Source organism: Rattus norvegicus, chromosome X (genome assembly GCF_036323735.1).
Source record: "Rattus norvegicus strain BN/NHsdMcwi chromosome X, GRCr8, whole genome shotgun sequence".
Lineage (NCBI taxonomy): Eukaryota > Metazoa > Chordata > Mammalia > Rodentia > Muridae > Rattus > Rattus norvegicus.
Genome location: NC_086039.1, coordinates 48,419,431 through 48,433,620, shown reverse-complemented (window position 1 = coordinate 48,433,620; position 14,190 = coordinate 48,419,431). Strand labels below are relative to the sequence as shown.

Sequence of the window (14,190 nt, the reverse complement as noted above, 5' to 3'; positions counted from 1 at the left end):
ACTCAATTTATGACTTTTTTTTAACCTTGTATGTTTTTGGACAGGATATTGCTATGCATTTCAAGGTGGCCTTAAAACTTCTCAGTTCTCTACCTCAGAATCCTGTGTTCTTCGAACATAGGCATGAACCAAGCACATGGCTGGGTTTTTGTTTTGTTTTGTTGACACAATTGTTGATTCCAGTCAACATTAAAATATGTGCGAAAAGAAAGTAAATGCACTGCATTATATTAAGTAAATACTTTGTATTAATTTGTCTAGATATCTGAAGATTAAAGCTTTCAACAGCTTTATAGATCAATATGTTGGCAGGGAAATCTTTAGCGGCCCTTTTCAGTTACATTTTGCAAACACCCTCAGCTCTCAAGTGTGCAATGTATTTAGTGTCCTGTGATGTTACTATGTTCTTCTGCATAGGCTTCCTGTGCCCTACACACCAAGTTCTGTTGTAACTTTTGGCCTAACAGCAGCATTGTAGATGTGCCAGAAGGAAGGAAAGGTAAGTTCTTTCTATGGCATTAGGAATAAAAGAGAAATGGACAAAAAAGGAGCTTCTCTAGCTTCCTGAAAGAAGGAGTTTTATAGTTTTAGTACAGAATTTTTGAGAACTCTGTATAAGGAGGAATTAATATTATGAATGAACAAAAATATTGAAGACCAACAAAGGCAATTAATCTGGACCCTTGCTTATTAGCAAGCTACATTTCTAGGTTAACAGTTCTACCAAATATGGATATGACAATTTTCAATAAGACCATATTGCAAATTATTGTCAGCCAGTATCTTTTCACCAATTACTTCAAGCATAAAAAAAGAGAATCTTTACAAAAATATTCAGAAATACCTCAAATTGGTAACTGCCCATAACATTAAACAAAATGGACTCTTAAGAGTGCCTTCTTAACAGCATATCATTTTAATTATAACCATCATCCAGTACAGGAAAAACTAATAAGTTAAGTTTGTTTTTAAAGGAGTCAGTGAAATATTTTATTCCTGATAATTGACATATACTAAACTATAAATAAATAGATGACACATGCCTAAAAGTATCATGATTTATAATATCAGTGGCCACTAGATTTAGGACTCGTCCAAGACCTTGATCTAGATTTTGACCTTGATCTATACTGTGATCTTGATGATATTTGGATATAGGTGGTTCCTTTTTCCTTGATTCCTTTTAATATCTTAAACTAGATTTATAATGTGTTTTGGAATCTATTTTAGAGGCTCTGGTGTGAGATGCAGACCTAGAGCATGGTCTAGACTTCAATTCTTTCTTGGGCTGGGACTTGGACAGTGGTTTTGAATTTTATTTAGGTCTTGAAAAAAGTTGATTTAGATGTTAGACTCTATTAGTGTCAGAATCGTTTTGGCTAAGCTGTGTTCTTCCAGTCAGTCTACTATTTCCAGGACTGTAAGGTTTCCTATAGTTATAATCAAATGAGTGACTTCTTTTTTACCTTTCATAACTTTGGCTCGACTATGTCTATATCGGTCATAATCATCATATCATATAAAGCTATATACATTCCTCCCTTATTTGGCTTTCATTTGATTTGGGGGGTTTTCTGATCCCCCTTGCAAACTGTATTTCCATTTCATGTCCACAAATTTCTGTCCAAATTATGTAAAGCATCTTCAGCATCATGAACATCCTCAAATTGATTAGATGTCAAGTGTAGAAATCAATTGGAACATAAGCATCTACTATTGGACCATTACAAACAAATTCAGACTCGGTGTCATCTGCCATGTTTCTGATAGAGACAAGTTGGGAGGGACACAAGTATCAGAACATGATGGCAAGAGTCTGGGCCAGGAGCATGAACTGACTAGGCAAAGCATTCACAATTCTGATGGTGACTCATGTCTACTCACACAGTTGCCTTAAATTACTTTAAATATAACTTGTTTATGTAAGATCGTGTCCACAGACCTCATAAAAATTTTATTACCTTATGAAATTTTAATTGGGATACCAAAATTTTGATAATGGCATTCAAAATTTATTCTGGAAAAAATAAAAATAGTAAAGGTAATAGAAAACTAAAAGGAAAAAATGCCTTGTGTTAATAAAAAATTATATTGTAGTTTCTATAAGATTAATTTTGTGATTTTAATTTCAAATAATAGTCTTAATTTACAAATGATAAATTTGAGATTTTTATAAGACATATGAAATAATAAACATATGAACTTTTCAAAGATCTCCATATTAAATTTCATTGTCATGGGAATAGAAGTTGTTGCAGCTCTACAATCAAGAATATTGATTAGTGTACTATGAGTAAGAAAGGCAGATATACTATTAATTCTTATCAAAAAGAAAACAAGTGATTTTTTTATTTAGGGATGATCCTTGAATTGCATTTGTGACATTAGAATAAAAATTATCTTTCTTTCTCTGCATTATGTTTTGAAAAAGTCATTTTCCAGGATCTTAGCCATTCTGAAGCTAAGCAAAAACTCCTCATTTTAAAACAAGGCTTTTGATTCTTGTCTAGCCTGCTTATAATCTGGTCAGTGATCAATCCAGGATTTGTTTTTTTTCTTTGTTTGTTTGTTTGTTTTGTTTGTTGTTGAGATATAATTTTCATTTTGTCTCCTGTAATAGACTTTTTATTAGTAATTTTTTTCTTTCACATGTTTATACACATGTATTTTGTACTTAAGTTCCTTGACTCCCACTCTAGCCCATTTCATAGGGCCCTGACCAACCACCCCCCATCCCTGTTTATTGGTTTGAATTCCTCTCTCTCTCTCTCTCTCTCTCTCTCTCTCTCTCTCTCTCTCTCTCTCTCTCTCTCTCCCCCATATGGTGTGTGTGTGTGTGTGTGTGTGTGTGTGTGTGTGTGTGTGTGTGTGTCCCAAAGAGTTTGATCAGGGTTACCTGTGTGATCATAAGTTTGGAAATATCCATCATAGCCTGGTGGGTTTACTAGTGGCTACATAAATAGATACCATGACTATTTTTTCCCTAGGATCTGCTAGTTTTCAAGAGATGAGCAGTATGTGGTAGAGTCTGATGGATCTTTTCTGTCTTCATAGCTGACCGATATTAGTGAATAATTTCTGTGGACTTAGTACCAGTATGCACAGCTATTGTTAGTTCATACATCCCTAGCCTGTGGTCTGCTTAGAAGACAGTACTTTGGAGACCCGTGACTCTTATGTGTTTTCTGTCCTCTCTTCCATAATCGTTGTTGAACCTTAACCCAGTGGTGTAAATGTCTCTGCATGGTCTCATGATCTCAGTGATCCTCCATTCTCAGTTTTTTATGCAGTCTTAGGTCTTTACCTTTATCTCCATTCATTACATGGAGAGTCTTCCCTCTTTAAAGCTGTGATTAGCCTTTGCATGTAAATTTGGATATTATAAATATAGATATTCAGGACTTGATTTAGTGTTATATCAAGACAACTGAGTAGTCATCTTAGGTACTCCACACCTTATTACACGTGATGTATCTCACATAGCAAATAAGATGGCAATTCCCTTCTTATAAGAGAATGGCTTTTCCTTGTCAATTTTACACATTTATATTTTGTAAAATATCATTCATGTCTTTAGCTTTATCAGCTTGAAGTAACTCATCCTCTATTTTTCATATACTATACACATGAGCATTCCAAGTAATTCTTTCTGAGATTTAAACAAATCAGTTGGGTCACAAATTTCTTTAGCCTGTCACTATACTCAGTAGTTCCAGCCTTCATATGTAGTTCTTTCATAATTTATTTAAACTGAACTCATACTTGCTAACATGGACAAGTAAACACTTACAGGGTCCCATCCTTAGAAAATGAACAAAATATAACTAATGAATGCTTAGAGAACCCTAATTGCTCGTCAATATCTAATGGTCAGCTCTGAAAACATAAACACAAGGAAAACTAAATGGACTCAGCAGATTTTATTTATATATTTATGTGTCCCTGTATATATTACAATAATAATAAAAGGAAAAAACATGAATTAGGGAGGGCACTAGAGAACGAACATGTGAGGGGTTGGAAAGAGAGCATGTGGGAAGAGATTGAAATTGAGGGAGGAATGGGAAAGGGAAAATGATGTAATTATATTTCAGTTAAAATTTTTAAAATTAAAATTAATTTAGACCATGATCTAACATATTGACTACTATATACTTGAAAATTTTAATATCTAATATAAACAAGGCTGTGGTTACTCTATTATTGTATATAGAATAGTGTAAATAATGATTATTTTCATCTTCCCTCAAATAATATTAAGGAAAATTCACCATTGCTACTAGCTATCTACTAGAGTATGGATTATGTGGTATTGATGGCTAAATAATTTCTATTAAACTTACAAATGACTCTGAGCATTTACTTTTAGATTCATCACATGAGTGTTATTACATTTAAAACATAAACAATTATACATTGTTATCTTTTGCCATTTTCTACTTCAACTCAATACCTTGAAATAAGTACCAGAAATAAATTGTAGAACATGCTAACAATGTGGTGTTACAGGGTGAACTGAGTTTTTCTGCCATACTGAAATTGATTGGATTTAGGTCAGAGTAAAGCAATCTGTGCATGTTGCCCTTCATTAATAGTTAATACATGAAAAGTTATAACATTGCTAGGTCAAGGAAAGGGGAAAATCTCTTAATATAAGCCAAGATACTATTTAGTCAGAAACAAGGTCAAAGTCAAGGTATATGAATAAAAGAATAGTGTGACACAGATGGGAATATTTGAAAGGAAACTGACCCTTTCAAGACAAGATATGAATAATTTCAGACTTGTATTAGTTATAACAAAAGAGTAGAAACTATTAACTGTTCCAAGTAGTCCCTTAGCACTACTACACATCTGACAAAATCAGTAATAACTGGGGAGATAAAACATTTACATCCTTGATAACTGAAGTAATATATTTGCAAGACTTAAGAAGCCAAATTGATTTCCCTAGGTAAGGATTATAATCAAATGCACTGATAAAAGTGGAAGCACAGAGAGTCGTGTCCAATGATAGAAGACTGGGGAAAGTTGATGGAGCAAATTAAGAGAATCCAGGGTAGCTTACTCATATCCTTTTCATGGCTCTCAATGAGCCATGAAATATATTTCTCTGGGTGAGTAATACAAGATGATTGGTAGACTGCTGCCATTACTTCCTTATATCCAACCATTCAGATTTGGTTTTCAGACAATCATAGGATTTACTAATGAGCTTCTAGCTTTGGGGGAGCCAATTAATTCATTATAGTCTAATGAGTCTCCAGACTATAAATTGAGGAAGCTATCTACCTGAAGCTGAAATTTTTTGACTATACTAAATTATTAATATAATTTTTACTTTTTTTAATTGTAGTCCAGGCAGGTCTCGAACTTGTTCTCCTCCTGCTTCTGCCTCCTTCAGAAAATCCTACCAGCATGTGCCATCACCACTAGCAGTTTATGTTCTTATAACATGCATTATCAGAATTAAATAAATGTAAGCTATGATAAGAGATTAATTTGTGGTAGGAGTAAAACATTCCAAAGTTTTCTGGTTATAAGATCATATGTTTTCTATCCTGAAACTGCTGGTATATGACTTAGGGCTCTAATATGAGTCACTATTCTCTTAAAGCACATTGTCTTATACAGTAAAAAGTCCATAAACACAGTGTCCACTAACAGGATGATAATGAACTTAAAGAAAAAAATCAAATTCTTTCACTTATTTTCAGCTTTTGGAAGCAGTTGATATTTAATAATAATTGGAGTCCATTGCAGAAATGCCATTTTTATTTATTTATTTTTAATTTGTAAAATTATTTATTTCTTATTGTATGTGCCCATGTATATGTGGCAGGGTGCCATGGGGTATATATGAAGATCAGTAAATAACTTGCAATGGTCAGTTCTCTACATGTACCATGTGGGACTCAAGGATTGAACTTAAGCAGTCAAGCTTGGTGGTAAGAACTTTTACCCATTAAGCCATCTCTATCCTTTTTATTTCCTTGATTTTCAACTTAAGGAATGGTACCACTCTTTTTTTTTTCTCTTTTTATTCTATAATCTACTTTTACAATCCAGTAACATTATACCAGTCCTGGACGGCTCTCTGACTGTTGTTCATCCCGTACCAACTCCTTAGTCTCCAAGAAGATGTCCCCACTGTCTTCGCCCCCTTACTAGAAGACATCCCCACTCCCTAGGACCTCATGTCTCTGGAGTGTTAAGTGCATCTTCTTCTGCTGATGCCAGCCTAGGCAGTACACTGCTGTTTATGTGTCAGGTGCCTCATATCTGCTGGTGTAAGCTGCTTAGTTGGTGGCACTGTCAGAGAAATTGCGGGGGTCCAGTTTAATTGACACTGCTGGTCTTCCCATGGAGTCACCCTCCTCAGGTTCTTCCAGGTTTTCCCTAATCCAATCACAGGAATCCCCACCTTCTGTCTATTGATAGGTTGTTAATAATCTGCATCTGACTCTTGTTGGGCATCTGGAGGGCAGAAATGCTAGGCTACTGTCTGTATATACAACATAAGATAAGTAATAGTGTCAAACCTTGGAGCCTCCCCTTGAGCTGAATTCCAATTTGGGCCAGTCGCTGGATCTCCTTTTCCTCAGTCTTTTCAACATCTTTGTCCCTGGAGTTCTTTTAGACGGGAAAAATTATGGGTCAGGGTTTTAGACTATGGGATGGCAACCCCATCTCTCCACTTGATGCCCTCTCATTCTACTGGCGGTGGACTCTACAAGTTCCCTCTAACCACTGTAGGGAATTTCATCTAAGGTCCCTCCCTTTGAGTCCTAAGAGTTTCTCACCAAGGACTCCTGTACATTCTAGAGGATACTCCCAACTCCTACCTCCCGAGGTTTCCTATTTCCATTTCTTCTGCTTGTCATCAGGGCTTCAGTCCTGTTTGCCCCCTCCCAAATAATCACATTCCCCCTTTCCTCTCCTTGACCCCTCTCCCACCCATGTTCATCCCTCTGTCTGTGCCTGATAATTGCTTTCTTTTCCTTCCCAAGAGGGATTGAGGTATCCTCACTTGGGCCCTTCTGCTTGTTAACCTTCTTGAGTTATAAGGATTATATTGTGGGTATACTGCATGTTTTTGGCTAATATCAAATATTTAGTGAGTACTTACCATGCATGTCCCTTTGGGTCTGAGTTACATCATGCATGATGATATTTCCTAGTTCCATTCATTTGACTGCAAAACTCACCATATCCTCCCTCTTAACAGCTGAGTAATATCCTATTGTGTAAATGAACCACATTTTCTTTATCCACTTCTTTGTTGTGGGATATCTAAGTTGATTCCACATAGTGGCTGTCACAAATAAGGCTTCTATGAACATCGAGGAACAAATCCCCTTGTGGCAGGATGGGGCATCTTTCAAGTATGCACCCAAGAGTGGTGTACCTGGGTCTTCAGGTAGGTCTATTTCCAATTTTCTGAGGAATCTTCAGATTGATTTCCATAGTGGTTGTACCAGATAGAGATCCTACCAGCAATGAAGGAGTGTTCTTTTCTCTACATCCTCACCAAAATGTGTTGTCTTCTGAGTTTTTGATCTTAGCCATTCTGATTGGTGTAAGGTGGAATCCCAGGATCATTTTGATTTGCTTTTCCCTCTTGACTTAGAACATTTCTTTAAATGCTTCTCAGCCATTTGAGATTCCTCAGTTGTGAACTCTCTATTTAGTTCTATACCCATATTTTTACTGGGTTGATTGGTTTCTTGGTGCATAGTTTCTTAATTTCTTTATATATTTTGGATATTAGGCATCTATTGGATGTGGGGTTAGTTAAGATGTTTCCCAATCTGTAAGTTTCTGATTTGTCATATTAACTATGTCCTTTGACTTACAGAAGCTTTTAAGTTTCATGAGGTCCCACTTACCAATTCTTGATCTTAGAACCTGAGGCATTGAAGTTCTGTTTAGGAGATCTCCCCCCTTGCCAATAATTTCGAGGCTGATTCCCACTTTCTCTTATATTAGATTCAGTGTATCTGGTTTTATGTTGAGGTCCTTGATGCATTTGGACCTGAGCTTTGTGCAAGGTTATTTTGGTTTTCTTACATAGAGACTTCCCATTAGTCCAACACCTTTTACTGAAGATGCTTTCTTTTTTCCAATGTATATTTGTGGCTTCTTTATCAAAGATCAAATTTCCATCAGTGTGTGATTTTATTTCTGGACTTCAATTACATTCTGTGTCTCTGTTACAACACCATGTCGTTTTTATCACTATGGCTCTGTAGTATAACTTGAAGTCAAGGATGGCGATTACCCCAGAGGTTCATTTATTGTCAAGAATTGTTTTCACTATTCTGGGTTTCTTGTTTTTCCATATGAGTTTGATTATTGCTCTTTTCATGTCTGTGAAGAATTGTGTTGAATTTTGATGGGGATTGCATTGAATCTGTACATTGCTTATGCTATGATGGCCATTTTAATGATGTTAGTTCCAACAATTCAAGAACATGGAACATCTCTCAATTTTTTGAGGTTTTCTTCAATATATTTCTTGAGAAAATTGAAGTTCTTGTCATAGTGTTCTTTTACTTGTTTGGTTAGAGTTACTCCAGGACATTTATATTATTCGTGACTATTGTGAAGAGTATTATTTCTCTAATTTTTTCTCAGCTCATTGTTTGTACACAGGGAGGCTACTATTTTATTTGAGTTAATTTTATATCCAGTGACTCTGCTGAAGTTTATTATCAGCTGTATAAGTTCCCTGGTAGAATTTTGGAGGTTGGTTATGTATACTATCATATCATATGGAAATAAGAATACTTCAATTTCTTCTTTGTCAATTTGTATCTCCTTGATCTTCGTTTGTTTTCTTATTGCTCTAGCTAGAATTTTGAGTACTATATTGAATAGATAGGGGCATAGTGGGTATCATTTACTTGTCTCCTATATTTAGTGGTATTATATCAAGTATTTCTCCAATTAATTTTATATTGGCTACTGGCATGTTGTATATTGCTTTTACTATATGTAGGTGAAGGCCTTGAATTCTGATTTCTTCAATATTTTTTTAACATTAAGGGGTGTTACATTCTGTTAAATCCTTTTTCAGCATCTAATGAGATGATATGTTATTTTTTCTTTGTTTATAGACTGGATTACAATAATTGAATTTCATATATTGAACCAATTTTGCATCCCTGAAATAAAGCCTACTTGAGCTTGGTGAATGATAGTTTGATTTATTCTTGGATTAGTTTTTCAAAAATTTTTTGAGCATTTTTCATTGCTATTCATAAGTGAAATTGGTCTGAAGGTCTTTTGAGGGAGGTGCTTCTTAGAACAAATTAGGTAGGGTTCCTTCAGTTTCTATTTTTTAGAATAGCTTGAGAAGTATTGGTATTAGGTCTTCATTTAGAAGAATTCTTCAAAAGCCTTCTGGCATTGGGGTTTTTTGGAGGGGGATTAATGATTCTTCTATTTATTTAGAGGATGTGAGCCAGTTTAGATAGTTTACCTGCATTTGATTTAATTTTGGTATGTGGTATCTGTCTAGAAAATCATCCATTCATTTCGATTTTCCTTTTCTTGAATATAGGCTTTTGTAGTAGGATCGGATTAGTTTTATTTAATTTCCTCAGCTTCTGTTACCATGTCTCTATTTGCCTTTCTGATTTTGTTAGTTTGGATACTGTCTCTGGGCCCTTTAGTTAATTTGGCTAGGGGTTTATCTACCTTATGATTTTCCCACAGAACCAACTTTTAGTTTTGTTGATTCTATGTATAGTTCTCTCTGTTTCTATTTAGTTGGTTTCAGCTGAGAGTTTGAATATTTCCTTCAGTCTATTCCTCTTGGGTGTGTGTACTTCATTTTGTTTTAGCGCTCTGAGGTGTTCTATTAAGTTGCAATTACATGATCTCTCCAATTTCTTTACCAGTGCACTTAGTGCTTTGATGTTTCATCTCATCAGTACTTTCATTGTATCTCATAATTATGGTTATGCTGTGCCTTCATTTTCATTGAATTCCTAGAAGTCTTTACTTTTTTCTTTGTTTTTTCCCTGTCCAAGTTATCATTGAGTAGAGAGTCATTCAGTTTCTATGCATATGTGGTTTTCATGTTCTTTTTGTTGTTATTGAAGACCAGCCTTATGCCATGGTGCTCTGACAGGACACATGATATAATTTACATCTTCTTGTATTGGTTGAGGCTTGTTTTGTGACTGAGTACAGGGTTAAATTTGGAGAAGGTACCAGGAGGTGCTAAAAAGAAGGTATATTCTTTTCTTTTAGGGTAAATGTTCTAAAGCTGTCTGTTAAATCCATTTGGTTCATATCATCCATTAGTTTTACTGGGTGACTCTTTAGTTGTTGTTTTAATGGCCTGTCCATTAGTGAGAGTAGGATTTTGAAGTCACCTAATATAAATGTTTTGGGGTTCAATGCGTTTTGAACTTTAGTAGAAATTTTTTTTATGAATGTACATCCCCTTGCATTTGAGGCATAGCTTTTTCAGAATTGAGACTTTCTCTTGGTGGAATTTACTTTGATGAAGTGTTCTTCCCCATCTCACTTGATAACTTTTAGTTGAAAGTCTATTTTATTGGATAATAAGATGAAAACTCCAGCTTGTTTCTTGGGACCATTTACTTGCAAGACATTTTTACAGCCTTTTACTATCAGGAAGTAACTGTCTTTTTTAGGGAGGTACGTTTCTTGTATACAGCTTGGATTGTGTTTGTGCTTTCAGACCATGTCTTTTATAGGGGAATTGAGTCTGTTAATATTGAAAGATATTAAAGACAGATGATTATTAGTTCCTGTTATGTTTGTTATTGTAGATGGCACTATGTGCCTATGATTCTTTTTTGGCTTTGTTTTGAGGTGATTTATATCTTCTTTTTTCTTTTGTGCAGGCACCCTCCTTGTGTTGGAGTTTTCCTTCTAAAAATCCTCTGTAGGTCTAGATTGATTCATAAATATTATTTGACTATTTTTTTCTGGAATATTTTGGTTTCTCCATCTATGTTAATTGAGAGTTTGGATGGGTATAGTGGACTGGGATGGCATTTGTGTTTTCTTAGGGTTTCCTTGACCTCTGTCCAGGATCTATTTTTTTTTTGTAGTTTCTCTGTTGAGAAGTCTGATGTAATTGTGATAGGTCTGCCTTTATATGCTATTTCTCCTTTTTCCCTTACAGCTGTCAATATTATTTCTTTGTTCTGTACTTTTAGTGTTTTAATTATTATATGATGAGAGGATTTTCTTTTCTGGTCCAATTTACTTGGTATTCTATAGGTTTTGTTTACATTCATGCCCAACTCTTTCTTTGGGTTGGGGAAGTTTTCTTCTATTATTTTGTTGAAGACATTTTCAGGATATTTGAGCTAGGAATCTTCACTTTCCTCTATTCTTGTTATTTTTTTATTTGCTCTATTCATCGTGTCCTAGATTTCCTAGGTGTTTTGGGTTAGGATTATTTTATATTTTGAAGTTGCTTTGACAGTTGTGTCAATATCTTCTAAGTTATCTTCTACACTTGAAATTCTCTCTTCTATATCTTGTATTCTGTTAATGATGTTTACATCTGTACTTCCTGACCTCTTTCCTGAGTTTTCTATTTCAAAGGTAGCCTCCATGTTTTTTCTTTATTATGTATACTTCGACTTTTAGGTCTTGGAATGTTTTGTTCAATTTCTTCACCTGTTTTTGCTTCCCTGTATTTCTTTAAGGAATTTATTTGTTGCCTCTTTAAGGGATTCTACATATTTACCTGTGTTTTCTCATATTTCTTTCAGTGAGTTATTTATATCTTTCTTAAAGGATTCTATTATCCTCATGAGATAGGAATTTAGGTCAGTCCCCTGATTTTCAGGTATGCTGGTTTATCCAGGACTCGCTGTGCTGGGAGAACTGGCTTTTGATGATGCCAAAGTAAAATGGCTTCTGTTGCTTATGTTCTTGTGCTTGCCTCTTGACATCTGGATATCTCTGGTTTTAGCTGGTCTTCATATCTCTGGAGCCTGCCTCTTGTGACTCTTTGTTCCAGCTTGTCTCCCGGATGCCTTTGGCCCTGGTTCTTGCAGACATTCTATAAGGCCTTCAGAGAATGGGGTCTTCAGAGTGGCATGTATGACTGCGACCTGTTGCCCTGGCTGGAGCAGATCTCCTGGGAGACCTTCAGTCTCTCTTTTCTTCACAGGAGCACTCAAGCTGTTGTCTTGTGTATATCTGTTATTCTTGGAGTTTTTCAGGTTGCTGGGTTTATTGCCCTGCATGCAGTGGAACTTTTGGGGGACTTAAGACAGTAGGGTCTTTAGAGGAGCAGTCAACATGGTGATCTGCCTGGCAGAAGGTGCAGGCCAGAAGGGAATGGAATTTGGGTGTTTGGGGCTTTGGGCAGAGATGGGTCTGGAGTCTGCTGGGCTTTTCAGGTTTCTCAGCTGCTGCAGTTGTCTGGGAGGGTCCTTTACCTATTACCCTGCATGAAGAACTCCTGGGAGTTCTTCAGACTGTGGTGTCTTCAGAGGAGCAGAAAGGCTGGTGATCTTGGTATCTTTCTTAATGACAACTCTCTTGGAGAATTATGTATAAAAACCTATTTGAGCATACGAAATTAAAATTGAAATTGTAACTCCATATTTACTTTTGATATATTGAGATTGTTTAGTATTTATATAGCAAAGAATTGATCAATTAATTTTTAGAAACTATCTTTGAAGGAATATATTAAAATTGAAACTATTTTCAAAACTGAAAATAAAAACAAAAACAAATTGTACTGATGATACATTTATTCTTTCAATTATTAAACATGGCAACAACTCTAATTGGATAAGAGCTCCAAAATTTAATAATATCTGAATTGTGCTAGAAAAATATACGTCAAAAACCAGGAAGACATTTTCCAAGTGTACTTTTTTGACACATAAAATAAGTTATTGCATCTTTTAAAATGTAAATGGGTTTAATTTACTATTTTGTCTCATTCAGTAAATTTAAAAGCTTAGCTTAAGTTGAAGATTCAGTATTTACCCTCAGATCTTACCAAAATAGATATGGAGATGTGAAAACAAATACTCTGAATTGGAACCTTAGTGGCTACATATATGCAGATGCTGTGAAAAGAAGAAAGGCCTTAAATGTATTGTTTCATCCTTTTGAGCCAAATATATTTGAGTTTATTTTTGAAATGGGAAGAAGTTCACAGGAAAGAAAGGATAAGAGAAGTTTCTGGTAGAGTGTAAAGGATATCAAAATACATTCAATACAAAGTATTTGAAAGGGACTTAACTTTCAGAATGAAAATCAGCAAGTCTCAAGTAATCATGCCCAAAAACCATTTAGGGCCTCTAAACTAAGGGTTGTTATTAGGGAAAGAAAAAGCAGGATACAATAACATATGTCAGTCCTTCTTTTGTTGAAGATAAATCTGGTATGACAGGAGCTTCTGAGGTAGTAGGGAAACACATGAAAAAAGCAAGAAAAATATTTCCTATGTAGAAAGGAAATTGTTAGAATCGTCACTGTAGTAAGCATATGATCAAACTAACAAATTCAGGAAATTTAGGATCAAACATGGAATCAAGTTGCTAGAATCTCATTCTCTTTTTACTGGTAATAGGATTTAAAAAATAGTTTTATGGAAATAAATTCACAAAAAATCACAATGAATAAAGAAACTAGTAAAACAAATACTTGTCAAATCCCAAACTCTATGCATCACAGTAAACAATCCATTTAAAATATGGCCATTCTGAATCCAGGGAGCTTCATCTTGTGTTTCATTCTTTAATTATCATTTATGTTCTTATGGACTTAAATACTACAAGAAACAAAAAATATATTATGTTTAAAACAGTAAATTTTCCTTTTAGCCTCTATCTCATTCTTCCATTTCACCCAATATGACATTCTCTTGATCTTCGTTCTAAATAGTATACTATACCCACAAAGATAATTATATTATGTATATCTTCATTCAAAAGCCATCCTTAAATTTGCCTTTTGAAACTCCTTTTAGTGTAACTAAACTACATGACTGCCACTAGTTTTCTGATACTATAGCTTGATGAGAGTCAACAGAGAAAAACTTCCTTAAGGTTTTAGTCCATACACTCAGAATAGTAGCCAGATCCTATTAATCTCCATCTACAAAAAAAAAAACCTCCATAGAGATGGTATTACAGTCAATATATGTGATTTGTAACTTTCTACAACCTG

The 14,190-nt window shown here is 34.9% G+C and overlaps 1 pseudogene; it reads right to left on the bottom strand.

Moving 5' to 3' along the window:
- Nucleotides 1–1,067: 1,067 nt before the first annotated feature.
- On the bottom strand, nucleotides 1,068–1,804 carry Srsf10-ps3 (serine and arginine rich splicing factor 10, pseudogene 3; annotated as a pseudogene).
- Nucleotides 1,805–14,190: the final 12,386 nt, after the last annotated feature.